The sequence below is a fragment of the Rana temporaria genome, chromosome 2, assembly GCF_905171775.1.
Source record: "Rana temporaria chromosome 2, aRanTem1.1, whole genome shotgun sequence".
Lineage (NCBI taxonomy): Eukaryota > Metazoa > Chordata > Amphibia > Anura > Ranidae > Rana > Rana temporaria.
Window position 1 is genome coordinate 323,502,703 of NC_053490.1, and position 21,661 is coordinate 323,524,363.

Genomic DNA, 21,661 nt, shown 5'->3' on the forward strand with positions numbered 1-21,661 from the left:
GGGGTGGCGTAACTGACTGAAAATGAATCGAACTGTTGCATATGGGATGAAGTTAGGGCAAAATGAAATGACTGAATGAAGCCGATACGAATCGGAGTCCTGCTAAAGTGGCTGCACTCGGATCGGAGTGTAGGTTATATGAAACAAAATGACTGAAATGATTGCCATGACAGAGGCACGGATCAGTGTATCGAAATTGCGGCTGACAGCAAACCAGACTGTGGAGCATGAAATGAAATGAGATGGAATTACTAAAAGAGCTGACACAAATCAGTGTGTTGCTACAGCGACTGGATTCGAGTCAGAGTGTAAGATATATGAAGTAAGTAAAATGATTCGCCATGACAGAGGCACCAATCGGTGTGGCGTGATAGCGACTGACAGCGAACCTGTCTGTGGAACATGGAATGATAATAAGGTGAAATTACTATAACAAGTGGACACGAATTGGTGCACTGCTGACTGGATTTGAATCGAAATGTAGGGTATGTGGAATGAATGAAAAGATTGCCATGACAGAGGTGCGAGGAGGTGTGCCGTGATTGCGACTAACAACAAACCAGACTGTGAAGCATGGAACAAAATTATATAAAAATGGCTTACATGAACCAATGTGAATTAGTGCATCGCAGATGTGACTGAATTAGAATCGGAGTGAAGGGTATGCGAAATGTAACAAATGAAATGATTTACCATAACAGAGGCACAAATTATTGTGCCGCAATTTGCGACTGACAATAAACCAGACTGTGGAGCATGGAATGCATGAGACGGAATGATTAGAAAAAGCCGACACGAATCGGTGTGTCACTGATGTGACTGGATTAAAATCGGAGTGGAGGGTATATGAAATGAATGGAATGATTCCCATGACAGAAACACAAATCGGTGTGCCACAATTGCGACTGACAACGAACCAGACTGTGGAGCATGGAATGAAATAAGACGGCTAAACTGAACCGACATGAATCGGTGCATCGCTGATGCGACTTGATTCGAACCAAGGTGAAATGGATGCAAAATAACAATGGATGCCATGACAGAGACACAAATCGGTGTGCCGCAATTTGCGATGGACAACGGACTAGACTGTGGAGCATGGAATTGCTTGAGAAGGAATGACGAATGAACTGACATGGATCGGTCACAGATATGACTGGATTGGAATCGGAGTGAAAGGACATTTTTTTATGAATATGAGAAAGATGCACTACTTTACATGCAGACTAAGGGGACCAATATTTAAAGGAATATTTAGTTTTTATTGTTTCACTTTCAAGCATTATTAAAATCACTGCTCCTGAAAAAACAGCAGTTTTAAAAACGTTTTTTTTTTGCATTGATACATGTTTCCCTGTGGCAGTACCCAGGTCCCCATACACTTTTTATGGCAATAACTTGCATATAAGCCTTTAAAATTAGCACTTTTGATTTTGCATGTTCGTGTCCGATAGACTTTAACCACTTCAGCCACGGAAAAATGTACCCCCTTCCTGACCAGAGCACTTTTTGCGATACGGCACTGCGTCGCTTTAACTGACAATTGCCGGTCATGTTGTACCCAAACAAAATTGACGTCTTTATTTTCCCACAAACAGAGCATTCTTTTGGTGGTATTTGATCACCTCTGTTTTTTTTTTATAGCGCAAAAAATAAAAACCGGAGAGACAATTTTGACAAAAAGCAATATTTTTTACTTTTTGCTGTAATAAATATCACCCACTTTTTTTTTTTTACTCAGATGGATATGTATGTATAAAAAGAGGGAAATAGGGTACCTGAGGACCCTGGGACTATTATGCGGTGCAAATAGATTGTGAAAGACACAATGGTTTTTAGAAAAGTAGAAAAGATTTTTTAATAAAATATTTTTAGATAATACAAAAACATATAGAAATCAATACAAGACCAGCTGAAGTGTATAACATGGAAACTTCAGTTCACATAACAATTTGTTGCAGTTCTCTCTACATGTTTCGCTCGTGAGAGCTTCTTCAGGAGTGATGTTAGAACTGAACTGTAATGGATCAAAAAAGAAATCAATATACAGCAATGGTCATTTGCGAAAGCAATAATGAATACAACTCTGTAAAATTTGTATAAATTAACAAAACATTTTTTGTGATATGAAATTTTAAAGATATAAGTATCCAAAGAAAATAATAAAGTGGACAATCAATATTAACAATATAGCAGTTCCTAATTATCAAATATTTCAGCAGAAGGGAAGCGCAACAAGAACTTACCTCAACTTGTCAAATTAAAAGTAAAAACACATCAAAATGAGTCAATCAAGTGGATGGAAAACCTTGTTCGGATCATCCTAAGAAGATCATTTCAAGATTGATGCACCAAAGAGTCCCTGAAAACCATAATCAATATAAAGCTCTTTATACTTGAGTCATTGTGGGGATGAACTCTCAAGAAAATTTTCATAAAAGAAAAATTCAAAAAGATAGGTTCATCATTATAGAGAATAATCATATTTACCTTTTAGGATTTTATACAAAAAGCTGAATCAATTAAACTGACATAAATCAGTGGGCCTGAGTAACCAAAAGCAACCACTAGATGGCCTCCATTGCGATGATGTATATGGCCTCACAGTACAAGGAACCTGAGTTTCTATTGATATGTAAGAAATTCAATCTAATGAGAAAGAACAACAAAGAAACCAACAATCAATCAGTCTCACTGTTTCTCCCCAATTTGTAGGGTTAAATTAGTTAATAATAGACTCTGCTCAAAGAACCAATGGTGTTTAAGAAAAAACACCTGTTTGAACAGAGAAAAAACAATTAAAGGACATACCACTTGGTGTTGCAATGGTCCGTGTTTTCCAGAGCCTGCAGCATATGTGCTGCCTCTTGATTGTTCAAATGCAGACTGACATTTGTGGCTAGCACAGCCACGCTTTATATTTCACAGCAGAGCGGGTGCCAGCCAATGGCGTCCGCTCTGATGGGGACACATGACCTCCCTATTGTTCCCATGATGCCTTTCCCAGCTGGGTGTCAGCTGATATGTCAGTGGGTGTGTGAAATATCAGATAGACTTGAAGACCATGCTGCCATCTTGGATATGGGCGGCTTGCCCTTCAGTAATTGTTTGTTTATTTAACAGCGGACATACATATCACCATCTAGAGTAAGGGAATATTTACCCTTTTGAGATGGTTTGTATTAGTGGCCTCCACCCCTATGTGCGGCAGGTAAATAAATAAACCAGCTGACTTAAAAAGAGCGCAGGGGAGACAAAAAACGAGAGAAACAAAAACGGGGGGTAAATTAAATAGGACCACTAAAAGCCAAGGGATCCAGCCACCCTGGAAAAATATAGTGGTCCTACGTGTCCCTATGGTTTTTTCAAGGGACTTGATGATGAAAATCTGGGGGTGCATCAATTCATGAAAATGACAACATTACAAAGTGGGATAATTTGCCTATAAAGATCAATTTGGGTGTATTGTGTTACACAAAAACGGTCTGTTACAGACCTTGTTGAGGATCAAGGTGCGCCCCCTGCTGCAGGAAATAGAAACTGCTACCTCCTATTTAACAGTGAAATACATGGTTATGACATTGTGCACAATCATATTGTTCTTGAGGGGTGAAAAAAACCAAAACAGTAGAGAACAAAATATTTTTTCAAACAACATAAACCCTCCATGGTAGAAAGAGGAAGGAGGAAAGAAGATTTTAAGGTTAAAACCCGAAGAAAAAAAAAAAAAAAAAAAAAATAAGAATAATGAATAAATAAATGAAAAAAAAAATAAAATAAAATAAACTGTATGAAAGAAAAATAAAAATAAATGTAAAAATAAGGTAGCAAAAATGCTTATAAAAAGGGCTTGAAACTGAAAGCCTCATTCAAGCCCGGGGGATGCAAGGCGGACAATGAATGGATCCACCTAGCCTCACGCTGTAGTAACAATTTGTCATAATCACCCCCTCTCTCACCGGGGGGTATATGCTCCAAAGCAAAAAACTTCATTTTTGTGGCATTGAAATTATGATGGATTCCTACATGGAGGCTAATCGGACTTTCCATCTTTTTTTTGTTAATCAGGCTTACATGATCCCTGATCCTGTGAAAGAAGGGACGCTTGGTTTTTCCTATGTAAAATGATCCGCACTCACATGTCATAATATAAACAATCCCCACAGATTGACAAGTGGCAAAAAATGAAGGTTTGTGGATGCGTCCATTCGGCAGCAAAATAGATGCTGCAGAATGGACGAATCCACAAAATGAACAGTCGTGGCATGGTTGGGTACCCACCTGGCCAAATCTGCGTTTAGTTTTTGAACAGTGGTGACTATGCACTAATTTGTCACGTAAAGACTGTGATCTCCTGAAGGTGATCTCAGGGAAAGATTTGATGTGTTTCGCAACCAGATCATCACCCAACAGGAGATGCCAATATTTTTGGAGAATTCCTCGGAACTTTTGATGATGCCCGGAATATCGGGTAATCATCCTAATCCCGGGATTGTCCTTTTTAATTTTGGAGTCATAAAGGAGGGGTTTACGCTCGTGCTTCTTTGCTCGCACGTAAGCTTTTTTTAGACATGTCTTGCTGTATCCCCTGTTTAGGAATCTTGATCTTAAAGCTTTGGCCTCAACTTCAAAGCTGGAATTGTCACTACAATTGCGGCGTAGCCGTAGATATTGGCCGTATGGTATACTAGATACCAAAGGCCCTGGGTGAGAGCTTTCTGCGTGTAACAGCGAGTTACCTGCAATTGGTTTGCGGAACAATGAAGTTCCCACATTACCATTTTCATCCACACTGATTTTTAAATCAAGAAAATTAAGATCTGTACGACTGGTTTCGAAAGTAAAATGTAAATTATATTCATTAATCTTAAGACCATTGATAAATTGAAGAAGTTCAACATAGGGACCGGTCCAGATGAAGAAGACATCATCGATGAACCTTCTCCAGATTGGTATATGGTTCATATACATCTGCATGTCCTCCTGGTGAAATAGTGTCTGCTCCCACCCCCCCAGGTACAGGTTGGCGTATGTGGGGGCACACTTGGTCCCCATTGCCACGCCCTGCACCTGGAGGTAGTGGGAGCCACCATACAAAAAGATGTTGTTAGATAGTACAAAGTCCAATAGTCTTAAGATAAATTGACTATATTCGGAGGGAGGATCGGGGTCAACGGAGAGGAAGCCCTCCATAACCCTAACCCCTCGATCATGAGGGATCGAATTGTAAAGAGCCTCCACGTCCAATGAGACCAACCAAGCCCCCTCCGGGACGTTAAGGTCATCTAGCGCTCGCAAGAGATCGGTAGTATCCTGTAGATAGGATACCAAATTTTGAACATGTGGTCTAAGGTAGTCATCTACCAATTGACTCGCGTGTTCGGTGAGTGAACCATTCCCTGACACAATAGGTCTGCCCGGTGGATTGATGGGATTTTTGTGTACCTTAGGCAAGGCATATAAGGTGGGGGTACGAGGGTTGTCCGATTTCAGAAATTCCCATGTCGATTTGGAGATGGTACCATTGTGATAGGCTGATGCTATCAATTGTTGGTATCGTGTAATGGTCAACTTTAAATGTGATTCGGTGACTTTTTTATACCAATTTTTATTCTCAAGGAGTTTCAGAACCATTAGTTCATACCTTGTCTTGTCCATAATGACAACATTGCCCCCCTTGTCAGAAGGTTTTATAACTAATGTGTCATTATTTTGCAGGGTCTTTAAGGCCTGATTTTGATTGGCTGTTAAATTGGAATGAATAGGATTGGACCATTTAGTTTGGGAAATTTCACCAGACACTTGTTTGGTGAAGGCCCAAACATTTGGATTGCCCTGAAGACTGGGAAACATTTTAGATCTTACTTTGTATTCTTTAGGTGTCGAGATGTTGGTCCTTTGGGAGGTGGTGTCCAAAGCTTGTTCCGTAGGGTAGGTTTGACTGAGATGATCTGCCTCCAAAAGATCAATCTCATCAATACCACCCTCCTCCCATAGCTCCATCAGCTCCTCGAGGGCCTGAATGTCCTTTAGCGTCATTGTCTGCCAGAGAGGGTTATTGAAATCTGTTGTTTGTACATCTGGTTTGGGTTTATCGAACAACACCTTTAACATCAACCGTCTGGAAAACAAATTGACATCTTTAATAAGTTCAAAACAATCTGTACCTTGGACCGGGCAAAATGTTAGACCATATTTCAAAACTGATATTTGGTCGGGTGACAACTCGACCGAGGATAAATTAATCACTTCAAAGTCCATCTGAGACCTATCTACTGAACTGGGAGGTTCTCCCATCAGTTTTTTGGAGCCACTATAGGTTGCGACTGGGATTGGCCCAGCCGAAAAACCTGCTGGGCATTAGTTATAGTGGAGCTAGCTGGCTGTGCCAATAGGGGAGAGATTTTAGGAGGATTGAGATTAGCAGAGCCTGAAGTAGCACCAATAGATCCACTAGACTCAGCAAGTGAATTTTTGGCCGCCACTGCTGCTCTGGTGTTAATCTGTCCTCTGGTTTGTTGTCTTTGTGCTCTATTATTCCCTCTACCAGGTTTGGGCTGAAAGAAACCATGTGTTTTTATTGGGGCCGTTTGGTCCTGCATTGAAGTAACTGAGGTTGATGAGAGAGAGGAATCTGACTCAGTCGCATCGGTAGGAGCCTCAGATTGTCTGTATGTTTTTTTAGGGTTTTTGTTACCCATACGTTTGCGATCTTTGAAAGAGGAACCCCAATTATACGCCTGACTATTGTCATAGGACAGTTTGTCTCTAATGAATTTTTGTTCTTTGTTCTTCAGCAGAGCTGAGACATAATTCTCCAAATCGGCTTTGAGGGTGCTTTCTCTAGTTGAGAACAGTTCCTCCTGGACAATGCTATTGTTTTCTTCATATAATTTTTCTATTTCATGGTCTAGAATGGTGAGGTCGGCTGTGTAATGCTTACACAGCAGGCTCATCATTCTTGCTGAGCAGATTTGCAATGCCTCCTCCCATTCAGTTTTAAATTCGAGATCGACATTATGCAGGGTGGGGAAAATCTGTATTCTCAGCCCCCATGGGGTGATATTGTCCTCAATGTACTTGGAGAAGTACCACTTGTTCCAATACAGGCGCGACTTTCTCTCAAGCATTCTTTGTAATCGTGAGAAGAAACGATCCATGGTTAAGCCCCCAGTAGATTTATTTTGTGATTTCTGAATGGCTCCCATCAGCCCTTCAAAGGCGTTACCACAATAACTTGCCATTCTAAAATGAAAAACAGTAGTACAAATATGTTAGAAAAGAAAGAAAAGAAAGGGGGAGAAAAGGGAAAATGTTGCAAATATTTAGCACAATTGATAAAGGCACATGAATATACCACTCACTGAAAGGAAATGATAATTAAAGTAATCTGAGAAATGATCTGCGTCCAAAGAAGGTGATGGGTGGGTAACACCCTAGGAAAACAGTATTTATATGGACAAACAGATCCTCAGATTGAAAAAGCACCTCATCCCATTAATAGTATGTATAAAAAGAGGGAAATAGGGTACCTGAGGACCCTGGGACTATTATGCGGTGCAAATAGATTGTGAAAGACACAATGGTTTTTAGAAAAGTAGAAAAGATTTTTTAATAAAATATTTTTAGATAATACAAAAACATATAGAAATCAATACAAGACCAGCTGAAGTGTATAACATGGAAACTTCAGTTCACATAACAATTTGTTGCAGTTCTCTCTACATGTTTCGCTCGTGAGAGCTTCTTCAGGAGTGATGTTAGAACTGAACTGTAATGGATCAAAAAAGAAATCAATATACAGCAATGGTCATTTGCGAAAGCAATAATGAATACAACTCTGTAAAATTTGTATAAATTAACAAAACATTTTTTGTGATATGAAATTTTAAAGATATAAGTATCCAAAGAAAATAATAAAGTGGACAATCAATATTAACAATATAGCAGTTCCTAATTATCAAATATTTCAGCAGAAGGGAAGCGCAACAAGAACTTACCTCAACTTGTCAAATTAAAAGTAAAAACACATCAAAATGAGTCAATCAAGTGGATGGAAAACCTTGTTCGGATCATCCTAAGAAGATCATTTCAAGATTGATGCACCAAAGAGTCCCTGAAAACCATAATCAATATAAAGCTCTTTATACTTGAGTCATTGTGGGGATGAACTCTCAAGAAAATTTTCATAAAAGAAAAATTCAAAAAGATAGGTTCATAATTATAGAGAATAATCATATTTACCTTTTAGGATTTTATACAAAAAGCTGAATCAATTGTTTTGAACTTATTAAAGATGTCAATTTGTTTTCCAGACGGTTGATGTTAAAGGTGTTGTTCGATAAACCCAAACCAGATGTACAAACAACAGATTTCAATAACCCTCTCTGGCAGACAATGACGCTAAAGGACATTCAGGCCCTCGAGGAGCTGATGGAGCTATGGGAGGAGGGTGGTATTGATGAGATTGATCTTTTGGAGGCAGATCATCTCAGTCAAACCTACCCTACGGAACAAGCTTTGGACACCACCTCCCAAAGGACCAACATCTCAACACCTAAAGAATACAAAGTAAGATCTAAAATGTTTCCCAGTCTTCAGGGCAATCCAAATGTTTGGGCCTTCACCAAACAAGTGTCTGGTGAAATTTCCCAAACTAAAGGGTCCAATCCTATTCATTCCAATTTAACAGCAAATCAAAATCAGGCCTTAAAGACCCTGCAAAATAATGACACATTAGTTATAAAACCTTCTGACAAGGGGGGCAATGTTGTCATTATGGACAAGACAAGGTATGAACTAATGGTTCTGAAACTCCTTGAGAATAAAAATTGGTATAAAAAAGTCACCGAATCACATTTAAAGTTGACCATTACACGATACCAACAATTGATAGCATCAGCCTATCACAATGGTACCATCTCCAAATCGACATGGGAATTTCTGAAATCGGACAACCCTCGTACCCCCACCTTATATGCCTTGCCTAAGGTACACAAAAATCCCATCAATCCACCGGGCAGACCTATTGTGTCAGGGAATGGTTCACTCACCGAACACGCAAGTCAATTGGTAGATGACTACCTTAGACCACATGTTCAAAATTTGGTATCCTATCTACAGGATACTACCGATCTCTTGCGAGCGCTAGATGACCTTAACGTCCCGGAGGGGGCTTGGTTGGTCTCATTGGACGTGGAGACTCTTTACAATTCGATCCCTCATGATCGAGGGGTTAGGGTTGTGGAGGGCTTCCTCTCCGTTGACCCCGATCCTCCCTCCGAATATAGTCAATTTATCTTAAGACTATTGGACTTTGTACTATCTAACAACATCTTTTTGTATGGTGGCTCCCACTACCTCCAGGTGCAGGGCGTGGCAATGGGGACCAAGTGTGCCCCCACATACGCCAACCTGTACCTGGGGGGGTGGGAGCAGACACTATTTCACCAGGAGGACATGCAGATGTATATGAACCATATACCAATCTGGAGAAGGTTCATCGATGATGTCTTCTTCATCTGGACCGGTCCCTATGTTGAACTTCTTCAATTTATCAATGGTCTTAAGATTAATGAATATAATTTACATTTTACTTTCGAAACCAGTCGTACAGATCTTAATTTTCTTGATTTAAAAATCAGTGTGGATGAAAATGGTAATGTGGGAACTTCATTGTTCCGCAAACCAATTGCAGGTAACTCGCTGTTACACGCAGAAAGCTCTCACCCAGGGCCTTTGGTATCTAGTATACCATACGGCCAATATCTACGGCTACGCCGCAATTGTAGTGACAATTCCAGCTTTGAAGTTGAGGCCAAAGCTTTAAGATCAAGATTCCTAAACAGGGGATACAGCAAGACATGTCTAAAAAAAGCTTACGTGCGAGCAAAGAAGCACGAGCGTAAATCCCTCCTTTATGACTCCAAAATTAAAAAGGACAATCCCGGGATTAGGATGATTACCCGATATTCCGGGCATCATCAAAAGTTCCGAGGAATTCTCCAAAAATATTGGCATCTCCTGTTGGGTGATGATCTGGTTGCGAAACACATCAAATCTTTCCCTGAGATCACCTTCAGGAGATCACAGTCTTTACGTGACAAATTAGTGCATAGTCACCACTGTTCAAAAACTAAACGCAGATTTGGCCAGGTGGGTACCCAACCATGCCACGACTGTTCATTTTGTGGATTCGTCCATTCTGCAGCATCTATTTTGCTGCCGAATGGACGCATCCACAAACCTTCATTTTTTGCCACTTGTCAATCTGTGGGGATTGTTTATATTATGACATGTGAGTGCGGATCATTTTACATAGGAAAAACCAAGCGTCCCTTCTTTCACAGGATCAGGGATCATGTAAGCCTGATTAACAAAAAAAAGATGGAAAGTCCGATTAGCCTCCATGTAGGAATCCATCATAATTTCAATGCCACAAAAATGAAGTTTTTTGCTTTGGAGCATATACCCCCCGGTGAGAGAGGGGGTGATTATGACAAATTGTTACTACAGCGTGAGGCTAGGTGGATCCATTCATTGTCCGCCTTGCATCCCCCGGGCTTGAATGAGGCTTTCAGTTTCAAGCCCTTTTTATAAGCATTTTTGCTACCTTATTTTTACATTTATTTTTATTTTTCTTTCATACAGTTTATTTTTTTTTTTTTTTTTTTTCATTTATTTATTCATTATTCTTATTTTTTTTTTTTTTTTCTTCGGGTTTTAACCTTAAAATCTTCTTTCCTCCTTCCTCTTTCTACCATGGAGGGTTTATGTTGTTTGAAAAAATATTTTGTTCTCTACTGTTTTGGTTTTTTTCACCCCTCAAGAACAATATGATTGTGCACAATGTCATAACCATGTATTTCACTGTTAAATAGGAGGTAGCAGTTTCTATTTCCTGCAGCAGGGGGCGCACCTTGATCCTCAACAAGGTCTGTAACAGACCGTTTTTGTGTAACACAATACACCCAAATTGATCTTTATAGGCAAATTATCCCACTTTGTAATGTTGTCATTTTCATGAATTGATGCACCCCCAGATTTTCATCATCAAGTCCCTTGAAAAAACCATAGGGACACGTAGGACCACTATACTTTTCCAGGGTGGCTGGATCCCTTGGCTTTTAGTGGTCCTATTTAATTTACCCCCCGTTTTTGTTTCTCTCGTTTTTTGTCTCCCCTGCGCTCTTTTTAAGTCAGCTGGTTTATTTATTTACCTGCCGCACATAGGGGTGGAGGCCACTAATACAAACCATCTCAAAAGGGTAAATATTCCCTTACTCTAGATGGCGATATGTATGTCCGCTGTTAAATAAACAAACAATTACTGAAGGGCAAGCCGCCCATATCCAAGATGGCGGCATGGTCTTCAAGTCTATCTGATATTTCACACACCCACTGACATATCAGCTGACACCCAGCTGGGAAAGGCATCATGGGAACAATAGGGAGGTCATGTGTCCCCATCAGAGCGGACGCCATTGGCTGGCACCCGCTCTGCTGTGAAATATAAAGCGTGGCTGTGCTAGCCACAAATGTCAGTCTGCATTTGAACAATCAAGAGGCAGCACATATGCTGCAGGCTCTGGAAAACACGGACCATTGCAACACCAAGTGGTATGTCCTTTAATTGTTTTTTCTCTGTTCAAACAGGTGTTTTTTCTTAAACACCATTGGTTCTTTGAGCAGAGTCTATTATTAACTAATTTAACCCTACAAATTGGGGAGAAACAGTGAGACTGATTGATTGTTGGTTTGTTTGTTTTTCTTTCTCATTAGATTGAATTTCTTACATATCAATAGAAACTCAGGTTCCTTGTACTGTGAGGCCATATACATCATCGCAATGGAGGCCATCTAGTGGTTGCTTTTGGTTACTCAGGCCCACTGATTTATGTCAGTTTAATTGATTCAGCTTTTTGTATAAAATCCTAAAAGGTAAATATGATTATTCTCTATAATGATGAACCTATCTTTTTGAATTTTTCTTTTATGAAAATTTTCTTGAGAGTTCATCCCCACAATGACTCAAGTATAAAGAGCTTTATATTGATTATGGTTTTCAGGGACTCTTTGGTGCATCAATCTGGAAATGATCTTCTTAGGATGATCCGAACAAGGTTTTCCATCCACTTGATTGACTCATTTTGATGTGTTTTTACTTTTAATTTGACAAGTTGAGGTAAGTTCTTGTTGCGCTTCCCTTCTGCTGAAATATTTGATAATTAGGAACTGCTATATTGTTAATATTGATTGTCCACTTTATTATTTTCTTTGGATACTTATATCTTTAAAATTTCATATCACAAAAAATGTTTTGTTAATTTATACAAATTTTACAGAGTTGTATTCATTATTGCTTTCGCAAATGACCATTGCTGTATATTGATTTCTTTTTTGATCCATTACAGTTCAGTTCTAACATCACTCCTGAAGAAGCTCTCACGAGCGAAACATGTAGAGAGAACTGCAACAAATTGTTATGTGAACTGAAGTTTCCATGTTATACACTTCAGCTGGTCTTGTATTGATTTCTATATGTTTTTGTATTATCTAAAAATATTTTATTAAAAAATCTTTTCTACTTTTCTAAAAACCATTGTGTCTTTCACAATCTATTTGCACCGCATAATAGTCCCAGGGTCCTCAGGTACCCTATTTCCCTCTTTTTATACATACTATTAATGGGATGAGGTGCTTTTTCAATCTGAGGATCTGTTTGTCCATATAAATACTCAGATGGATATGTGTTCTTCTACATATTATTGATAAAGAAAATTACAATAACCTTTTATTGATTGGTTTGCGCAAAAGCTATAGCATCTACAAAATAGGGAATAGATTTATGGCATTTTTACTAGTAATTTAGTTTTTTACTAGTAATGGCGGCGATCTGCGATTTTTATTGTGACTGCGACATTATGGCGAACACATCGGACACTTTTGACACAATTTTGCAACCATAGGAGGTGATGAAGAGGTTAAGTGTATCCTAGGGAGTGATTCTAACTGTGAGGGGGTGGACTACATGTGACATGACAGATATCACTGCTCCTGATGACATTGAGCAGTAGATATCTATCCTGTCACAAGGCAGAACAGGGTAATTCCTTGTTTACATAAAAAAAAATGTTTGTGGGACACAGATGCTCAAATCGCGACAACCAAGCGTTGTGGTGCTTAAACGGCATAAGCATCTGACTTTATTATCGAAACTTATACACTTCTGTACTCTAAAGCTAGTGATTTTACAGTTACACATTTTGTCTGTTACTGTCTATTTACTATTCCAATATGTTGATGATTATTTATATGTTTATGACAATTCATTCATGTGTTGTTCCATCCTTTATATATTCTCTTTATGACTTTCAGTATTACCTGTACATCTCCTGAAGAAGCTTGTTGAGAGCGAAACATGTAGGGTTTAGAAACGTTTCCTATGACAGGATATGGTTGTGGGATTTTAAATAATGCATGATGGGTACGTATGGTCAATATATGTATATGGATAAGAGCCTGGTCAAACCTCAATCATCTGAACCATATAGACAAAATCATATTTAATAAGAAAAAATGTATTATTACAAAAATGGAATATAAATATTTAACAAATGCTAAAACCAGTCAGACTAGAATAGAAAAAAGTACTAGGAATGCAAGTGAATGCACGTAGTCTTCTTCGTACCCCACGTGTTGAGGTTCTACTAGTTTCGCCCTGATGTGCTTTGTATAAACTGGAAATCATCCACTAATCCCTTCTCCCAAATTTTGGAAAGATTAACCTCTTCCTTAACGGGCCATTATAAAATGACGCCGCAGGAACCCTCCCTCGATCCGGGGGGACGTCATATGACCTTCTTTCTTCTCGAAAATCTAGGGAACCCGTGGTGGGTGATAGTCTTTATAAGGAGAAAGTTTAACAATAAGATACTTTTACATATCAAAAATATTACAAATACATAATGAAAAAAGGGGAAGAAGAACAAAGAAAACAAAAACATATAAAGCAAAAATATTCATAACATTATTATAGTAATATTTACCAATGAGCAAGGTCAGTGCCGTTGCTATGGGCTGTGGGACAACCCTTACCTGAAATGAGTGGGGTGAAATCCCGTGAGAATGCGACCACAGCGAAACTGTGTCCTAGATGTAGGTAACCCCAAGTAATGGGTGATACCTCAGCACACCTGTGGCAGGCCAACCGAGGAAAAAAAAAACATCTATGTGCCTATTGAGAGAAGGAGAAGATGGACAGGGGCTAAGGGTCAAAAGCGTATGTTTTAGATGAAGATTGAAGAGATGCCAAAACTCAAGGCGCACATATGGCGTTGGTATTGAAGGGTTAAACAACAATAATCACTTACTAGTGTTAACTGATGAATATTGAACACGCAGGATGAACCTATCCGGTAGGTGGAAACGTTCCAAGGGGTTATCTCAATAAGGTATGCACAATGATCAAAAGCTAATCTGTCCTTGCTGCGTAGCAGAGAAGGATCAGAGAGAAAAGGGGGAGGTGGGAGAAAAGAAGACAAAGAAAAAAAGAAAAGAAAAAGTAAACGATTAGATATCATTATATCTTCAAAAGCAGTGTGCATGGCTTGCTTGGACGCAAAAATGCACCTGCATATATAGCAAAAAATGCACCAATATGTGCATGGCTAAATTGGAAAATATTCCATCAAGTAAAAATACTTTGTTAGTACCTGGTTCATATAACAGCAAGGCATGCTTGAAGGTTTAACAAACCACAGCGCTGATATGCCAGATAGCTCAAGATGCTAGATTGAAAAGTGAAGATGCTGATATAAGTACATATTAAGGAGTAACTGACAACCTAAGTCATAAAGAGACTCAGTTTGAAAATGTATTTGCCAAGTACATACCTATGTCCTACTCTGGCCTCAAAAAGAGATGTAATGTCTTCTCACACAGAGCTCGCGCTGATCATGTTAGCTGTTGAGCTTCTGTTATACTGCTCTCAGTCAGGCTAAAACAACCCCACCTGTGTGTAGGGCTGTGTGCCTGAAATCAGTGGGTGGGGAGATGCGGCGTTCGTCATGCGGAGATCCCCCGTCCGCGCCGCCTATACCGCGCATGCGTGAAGCGCATATGACGCGCAGGGAGGCGACGTCACATGGGGAAAGAACAGGGGCGCCAACAAGACATGACGCACACTGCTCCACCAATGAGCGAGGCCGCGGGGCGGACCTGGGCAGGCATCTGAGCCTCCGCTCGGATTCAGAGGTGCAAGGGACATCGCTAGTACAGGCCCCCAACCGCCCACATAGGCTTGCATTGGATATGGGTTAGTGTCCACGGCAAGATCACCGTAGGGTGCGGGGACAAAGAGCCGAAACGGCACAAGGACAACGGGGTAAACATCACCCACTAATCCAGGTTGATGTAGAAACATGTAGAGCAATCCTGGCACAGGTCTTTAGCTCATGGTTGAGCATGATATGACCTTTGTGGATGGCTATTTATGTATAAATTGTAATGTTCTATTTTGTAAAATAAAAAATTAGTTTTTTACTATGTCTATAGTATTTGTTTAATCTGACACCGTTAAAAGTCCCAGGGTTTGTCACCCTTTTTCCATTTCTCTTTATATCCGTGTTTACATGGGCATCTCCCCCCGATCTGCCTCTCCGTGACACGATCGTGGGCCTCCGTCGAACATTGAGTTTTGGGGGCCGCGGGCACAGTCACGGAGATCACGGCGGGCGAGCAGCTTCTTAACGGGGACGTACCTTACATTTGCCCACCACTGCCATTGTGCCGATGTATATCGGTGTGCATCGGTCAGCAAGTGGTTACCAGTGTTTGAGTGTTCGCACACATTTGTTGCCTGTTCGCATGTTCTGCTGCAAACCGAACCAGGGGTTGCTGCGCTTATCCCTACCATCCAAAATTATATGTAGATCTAGACATAAAGACAGCTAAAGTTGTATGCAAACCTCAACTTTTCCTATAAAAGTCATGTTTTTCCACAGCTCACTTTGCCTCTTGAGTCTCTTTACAGGCAGTTTTTACTGTCCTTAGTTTGCAATTTTTTGATCATGCTTATTTTATGATAAGCTCACTTTAAACAGAATGAAAAACTAAACATATCTGTGTTATTCACTAACACATATGTTACAGTTAAGTAATTTTGTTTTCACATTAGAAAATACTGCCTTCCCATTGTGTCTTTGACTTGTTCTGGAAACAGTCCAGACCATTCAAGAAACACAAGTTAGAAGAATTCAACTGGGAGTTACATAGACCTTCAAAGAACAGCTTATTACAGAGATAAAGCCACTGGATGACAAAAAATTTAGTATATTTTTTAATCAGTTACAAAATCAAAAGACAATGCAGACTCTACACAGCACTACATTCTGCAGCCAAAGTCAGTCTGATAATTAGAATGACAAGATAACAGAAGGCTGTGGTTTTGAGCGTTACCTGATCACATAGATTCTTCAACTACTATGAGCTATGTGAGCTGAGTGCTCAGCTGCATTGAATGCAGGCAGGAAGTATTAATTTCTTAATTGCCATTTTGAAACCAGATGATTAGACAAGGTGAAAAGAGAAGGGAGGATGTAGGGTTATGGCTTAAGCAAAATTAAGAAAGCATTCTGTGTGTTATACTGCTTGTGTGGTCAGGTTGTATTTCTTCCATTTTAGAACAGAGTCTGTCATGTGCACTAAATAGCAAGCATCCATGGTTTGACGTAATTCTGTAATGCAGTATTCTACACGATGGACATCCTTTGTTTGACCTTTTCTATTGAGTTTGTTTCAAATTAATTAGTCATGTAAAATTAGATACATTTACTGTAATGAGCATCCCTCCACTGAAAATAATAGTTACTATACGACATCATCATAGACCCAAATGTATACTCTGCACATTGGGAAAAGCAAACTCTGCAAAAAAAAGATTGCACTGGAACTAGGAAGAATTGAGGTAATAAACATCACAATCTAATGGCCTAACAGGGTGTTCTCGTAAGAGTTGTTCTAGAGTACTCACTTACACTTAAATATTGAAGGATAGTGAGAATCTAGAATTTGCAACAAAATCAATGCAGACTCTGCTGGAAAAAATAGAAGGAGATACTGAAGGGAATAATTATGTACATGCTTAAGAAAGGACACAATTCAAAACTTTACAATAATATGTGATAAAGGCTCAGAAAGGCAGCATTTTCTTGTTTACAAACTGTTTATTTTAGTAACAGCATTTACAATGTATACAGCCAAAATATATTTAAGATGATGTTAAAATTGCAATTTACACATACAAGGGTTTATTTATTAAAACCGAGAGTGTAAAATCTGGTGCAGCTCTGCATAGAAACCAATCAGATTTTTGTCAAAGCTTATTTGAACAAGCTGAAACTAGAAGCTGATTTGCTACCATGCACAGCTGCACCAGATTTTGCACTCCAGTTTTAGCAATTCAACCCCACCGGTTCCAAAAAATGTAAAACTTTGAGATATGTCTATGGACAAAGATGTCATTAGAAAATATAGGGTTAGACCTCATTTGACAATGTTTGACAAGGATCGAACATAAAGTCAATATAAAAATGTGTAACTACTGGAAGACCCATATGTCTCACTTGGCAGAAAAGCAAAGCATAATTTAACCCCTTCCATACAGGGCATGTTCACCTCCTTCCTGCCCAGACCAATTTTTAGTTTTCAGCGCTGTTGCACTTTGAATGATAATTGCGCAGTCATGCAACACTGTACCCAAATGAAATCTTTATGTTTTCCCCCCCACAAATAGAGCTTTTTTTTGGTGGTATTTGATCATCCCTGCGATTTTTATTTTTTGCGCTATAAACAAAAGAAGAGCGTCAATTAAAAAAAAAACATATATTTTTTAATTTTTGATTTAATAAATACCACAATTAAAAAAAAAATTTCCTCAGTTTAGACCGATATGTATTCTTCTACATATTTTTGTTAAAAAAAAAATTGCAATATGCATATATTGATTGGTTTGCGCAAAAGTTATAGCTTCTACAAAATAGGGGGTAGATTTCTGGCATTTTTATTTATTTATTTTTTTACTAGTAATGGCGGCGATCTGCGATTTTTTTAATATCAATATTAATTTTTTGAGAGAATTTTCAAGTTTTTACAAACAAAACAGGAGGCTGATGCAACAGCAACAAACGTCTAGAAGCAGAGTACTGCTAAGACGTGCAACACAAAGAAAAGCTGAACAAATTAAAGTAGGACATACAAAATAAAAGTAAAATTAGTGATTAGCATCACAATATTACCTGAATTTTCAATAGAGCTTAACTTTCTCATACCAGTAAAACCATAACTTCCACAGAGGGCGCACTCTATGGAGAGAACTTTGCGCAGAGGCAAGCAGTGTTTCGCATGCGGCATGGGTGTGGGTGGTTGCAATCACTTCCTGGAGAGAAGGGTTTTTTTGTTGCCTCCAGTGTCGGGTAAGCACTAATCTTGTGCTCAGCAAAACATGTGCAATTATTGTTCTAGTTCCAGCAGGAAATGACTCAATGGTCAGGGATAACAGTGCTAAACCGGAACAACAAAATGTAAAATTTGCGAAAGCATTTGGAAGACTTCCTTCCAATATTTGGACACTAATGGGCATGACCATAAAATATGATAAAGAGTGCCTATCTCCCCACATTCTCTCCAACAGCAGGCCAAAGCCTGTGGGGCAAAGCGTGCAATGATCTGCAATTTTTATTGTGACCGTGACATTGCGGCAAACACATCGGACACTTTTGACACGTTTTTGGACCATTCACATTTATACAGCGATTAGTGCTATAAAACGGCACTGATTACTGTGTAAATGTGACTGGCAGGAAAGGGGTTAACACTAGGGGGCGCTGAAGGGGTTAATATGTTCTTTAAAGTGTGTTCTAACTGTAGGGGGGGGGACTCACAAGGGGAGGAGATCGATGTGTGTTCCTCTGTACTGGGAACACAGCATCGGCCTCCTCACCTCTGACAGGAGGTGGATCTGTGTGTTTACACACACAGATCCACACTCCTGCCGTGATTACGGCAATCGCAGGTGCCCCGGCGGACATCGCGTACGCCGGGCATGCGCGCCGGGTCACGGGCGGTGCCACGTACGCGCTTTGCCGGCGGCTCGCGCTCGTGCCCTAGATTTTCGAGAAGAAAGAAGGTCATATGACGTCCCCCCGGATCGAGGGAGGGTTCCTGCGCCATCATTTTATAATGGCTCGTTAAGGAAGAGGTTAATCTTTCCAAAATTTGGGAGAAGGGATTAGTGGATGATTTCCAGTTTATGGCTATTGCCCTTATTGTGGCTACATACATAGTGTGGATCAGTTTTTCTAAGTGATAGGGTGTGTCGGGTATGGGAGCAAACAACACAAATGTAGGCATAGTAAGGGTAATAGAAAATATATCTGAAATATCATGCTTTAAAAGGTCACAATCTCTTACAGTCACAAACTATTTGGGAGACGGAGTCACAAAAACAAGCCTTTGAGACCCCTGTAAATATAGAGTGGAGTTTAGTTTGTGTTTAATATCACCTGTTTAACACCTTAAGGGCTGTTTTCCTAACAGGTATGGAGTGAGTACATTTTACATTTATGGAGATTGCAAATTGTAGTATCCCATTCCTATTCAAGAGTATTGCCTTTCGCAATCCTACTTCTTCAGTATATGTGGTAATTTGTTAGGCTTGAGGTTATTTGATAAAAGACCATATACAGTATTGTAGAAATAGGTCTTTTTATTTGTATACCCCTTCTTTTGGTTGAACTGGATGGACTTGTGTCTTTTTTCAACCAGACTAATTTTGCAACTATGTAACCTCTAGCAGAGGACTTACAAATTCTTTCATAAAGTGTAGGATTCCTGGAAAGGGATAAAGAATAGTGACAGGCAAATAATTGTCTAATTTGGAAATATTGGAGCATTTTGGGGTATGGGATTTCTTTAAGTGCCTGAAGGCGAGCATAAGTAACAAATGAGGAGCTTTTCTGGAGAGCAGAAAGTGTGGTTAAATTATTGTGCCTTCCACCAGAAGGAGGGAAAGGCCAGTGTAAATCTAGTATCTCCTAGAAATTAGGTATGGGCAGGGGCTGATTCCAGGTATGGAGGGGTTGCAGCATTGATGTGTTAAAGAGGCCAAGATATCATGAGAGATTTAAGATGATCATACAGTAACAAACCTGGGAGCTAGTGTGGATGAATGGAACTGGATTCAAATTTAATCCAGGGGACTTTTGAATTTACTATATTCTAGCTGCTAAATCGTATAATCAAAACTGGGGGAGACTAAGACCTTCCGGGGTTTGTGAACATTAAAGGGTTGGAGAAATTTGAAATTTGTGGGAGGTTGTCTAAATATGGTTTTGGTATTGTAAGAGGTAAATCTCTAAACAAGTATAATAACTTTGGGAGAATGGTAATTCTTATGGCTGCTATTATACCTAAGAATAAAATGAGATATGATCTCCATAATTTGAGTGCATTGTTGATTTTAGACAAAATGGGTAATTATATTGGAATGATGTATGCATTGAAGATGTTAAGTTTATCCCTGGGTTTGGAAAGGATTTATCTTACCACTGTTCCCACTGAGTAATACTGATAGACATTGCATTAGATTTGGAAAGATTAATGGTCAGACCCAAAAGTGAAGCAAAAGTACTGAGAGGAGATTCTAAAGAGAATAATGGTTGTGAAAGAGACATTATAACTTAGCCTGCATATAGACATTTTAAAATTGTGGAGGTCAATGGTATATCCTGCAATGTCATTGTGCATACTAATAGCTGTGGCCAGTGGCTAAGACAGAGAGTAAGGATGAAAGGGGGCATGCCTGATGGGTACCTCAGCCCAGTGGGAAGAACCCAGTATTACAAGCAAAACTTACTAAACTTACTAAAAATGACAACAAAATATTTTCATATTGGTTTTAGGAGTATGATAAAGGTTATGGAAGCCATGGCACTGTAAAAACATGTGAAGTCAAGTACAGCCATATTACACTATTGATAGCTTTATGTATATCCAAGCTGAGCAAAAGGACCTCTTTCAAGTGTACGTTGGGGTCTTGTATAACATTAGTAACTAAACGTACAGTATGTTGTCTGCAATAATCTATTGGAGATGAACCCAGATTTATCAGGGGAAGTAAGGAATTACAGGGTCCAATCTGTCTTACAGACCTCTACTGAAAAATGTAAGACTGTTGTTTATCACAGATGGGTCTGTTATTTTGTAGGGACAGGTGTTCTTTAATAGGTTTTGGAATCAGGGACATGTTGGCAAGGACCATCTCATTGGGAAAGTAGTGGCCTTGTAGAACAAAACTAAATAAAGTAGTACATTTAGGAGTCAGAAGAGGAGTGTAGTTGTCATGGCCGGGATACATAAAAATGTTCATAATTCATGAAACACTCGGCCAAGGAGTCATCATACCAGGGTAGTGCCCCCCCCCCACCCCCCACCAGAAAAGGTTGATTGAATCATCCTCTCTAGAGGAGTCGAGGTCAAGAGACAAACCTGATGTTGAAACCTGAACAATGGTGCCACTTTGGTTGGCAATTGTCAAATTAGTGTTTTGAGATCTAGATAGCAAAACCTTTTTTAATGAAAGGCCAGGGTAAATAACCCCATT

The 21,661-nt window shown here is 39.4% G+C and overlaps 3 long non-coding RNA genes across 3 annotated transcripts; 1 reads left to right on the forward strand and 2 right to left on the reverse strand.

Annotated features, from left to right (window-relative positions):
- Window positions 1-1,894: 1,894 nt before the first annotated feature.
- On the reverse strand, window positions 1,895-2,923 carry LOC120928617. Its single transcript, XR_005747256.1, has 4 exons — window positions 2,812-2,923; window positions 2,491-2,649; window positions 2,247-2,362; window positions 1,895-2,017 (listed from the first exon to the last, which is right to left on the reverse strand). It is a non-coding gene; the product is annotated as an uncharacterized LOC120928617 (long non-coding RNA).
- Window positions 2,924-7,648: 4,725 nt separating this feature from the next.
- LOC120928618 lies at window positions 7,649-8,278 on the reverse strand. Its single transcript, XR_005747257.1, has 3 exons — window positions 8,245-8,278; window positions 8,001-8,116; window positions 7,649-7,771 (listed from the first exon to the last, which is right to left on the reverse strand). It is a non-coding gene; the product is annotated as an uncharacterized LOC120928618 (long non-coding RNA).
- Window positions 8,279-11,507: 3,229 nt separating this feature from the next.
- On the forward strand, window positions 11,508-12,536 carry LOC120928619. Its single transcript, XR_005747258.1, has 4 exons — window positions 11,508-11,619; window positions 11,782-11,940; window positions 12,069-12,184; window positions 12,414-12,536. It is a non-coding gene; the product is annotated as an uncharacterized LOC120928619 (long non-coding RNA).
- Window positions 12,537-21,661: the final 9,125 nt, after the last annotated feature.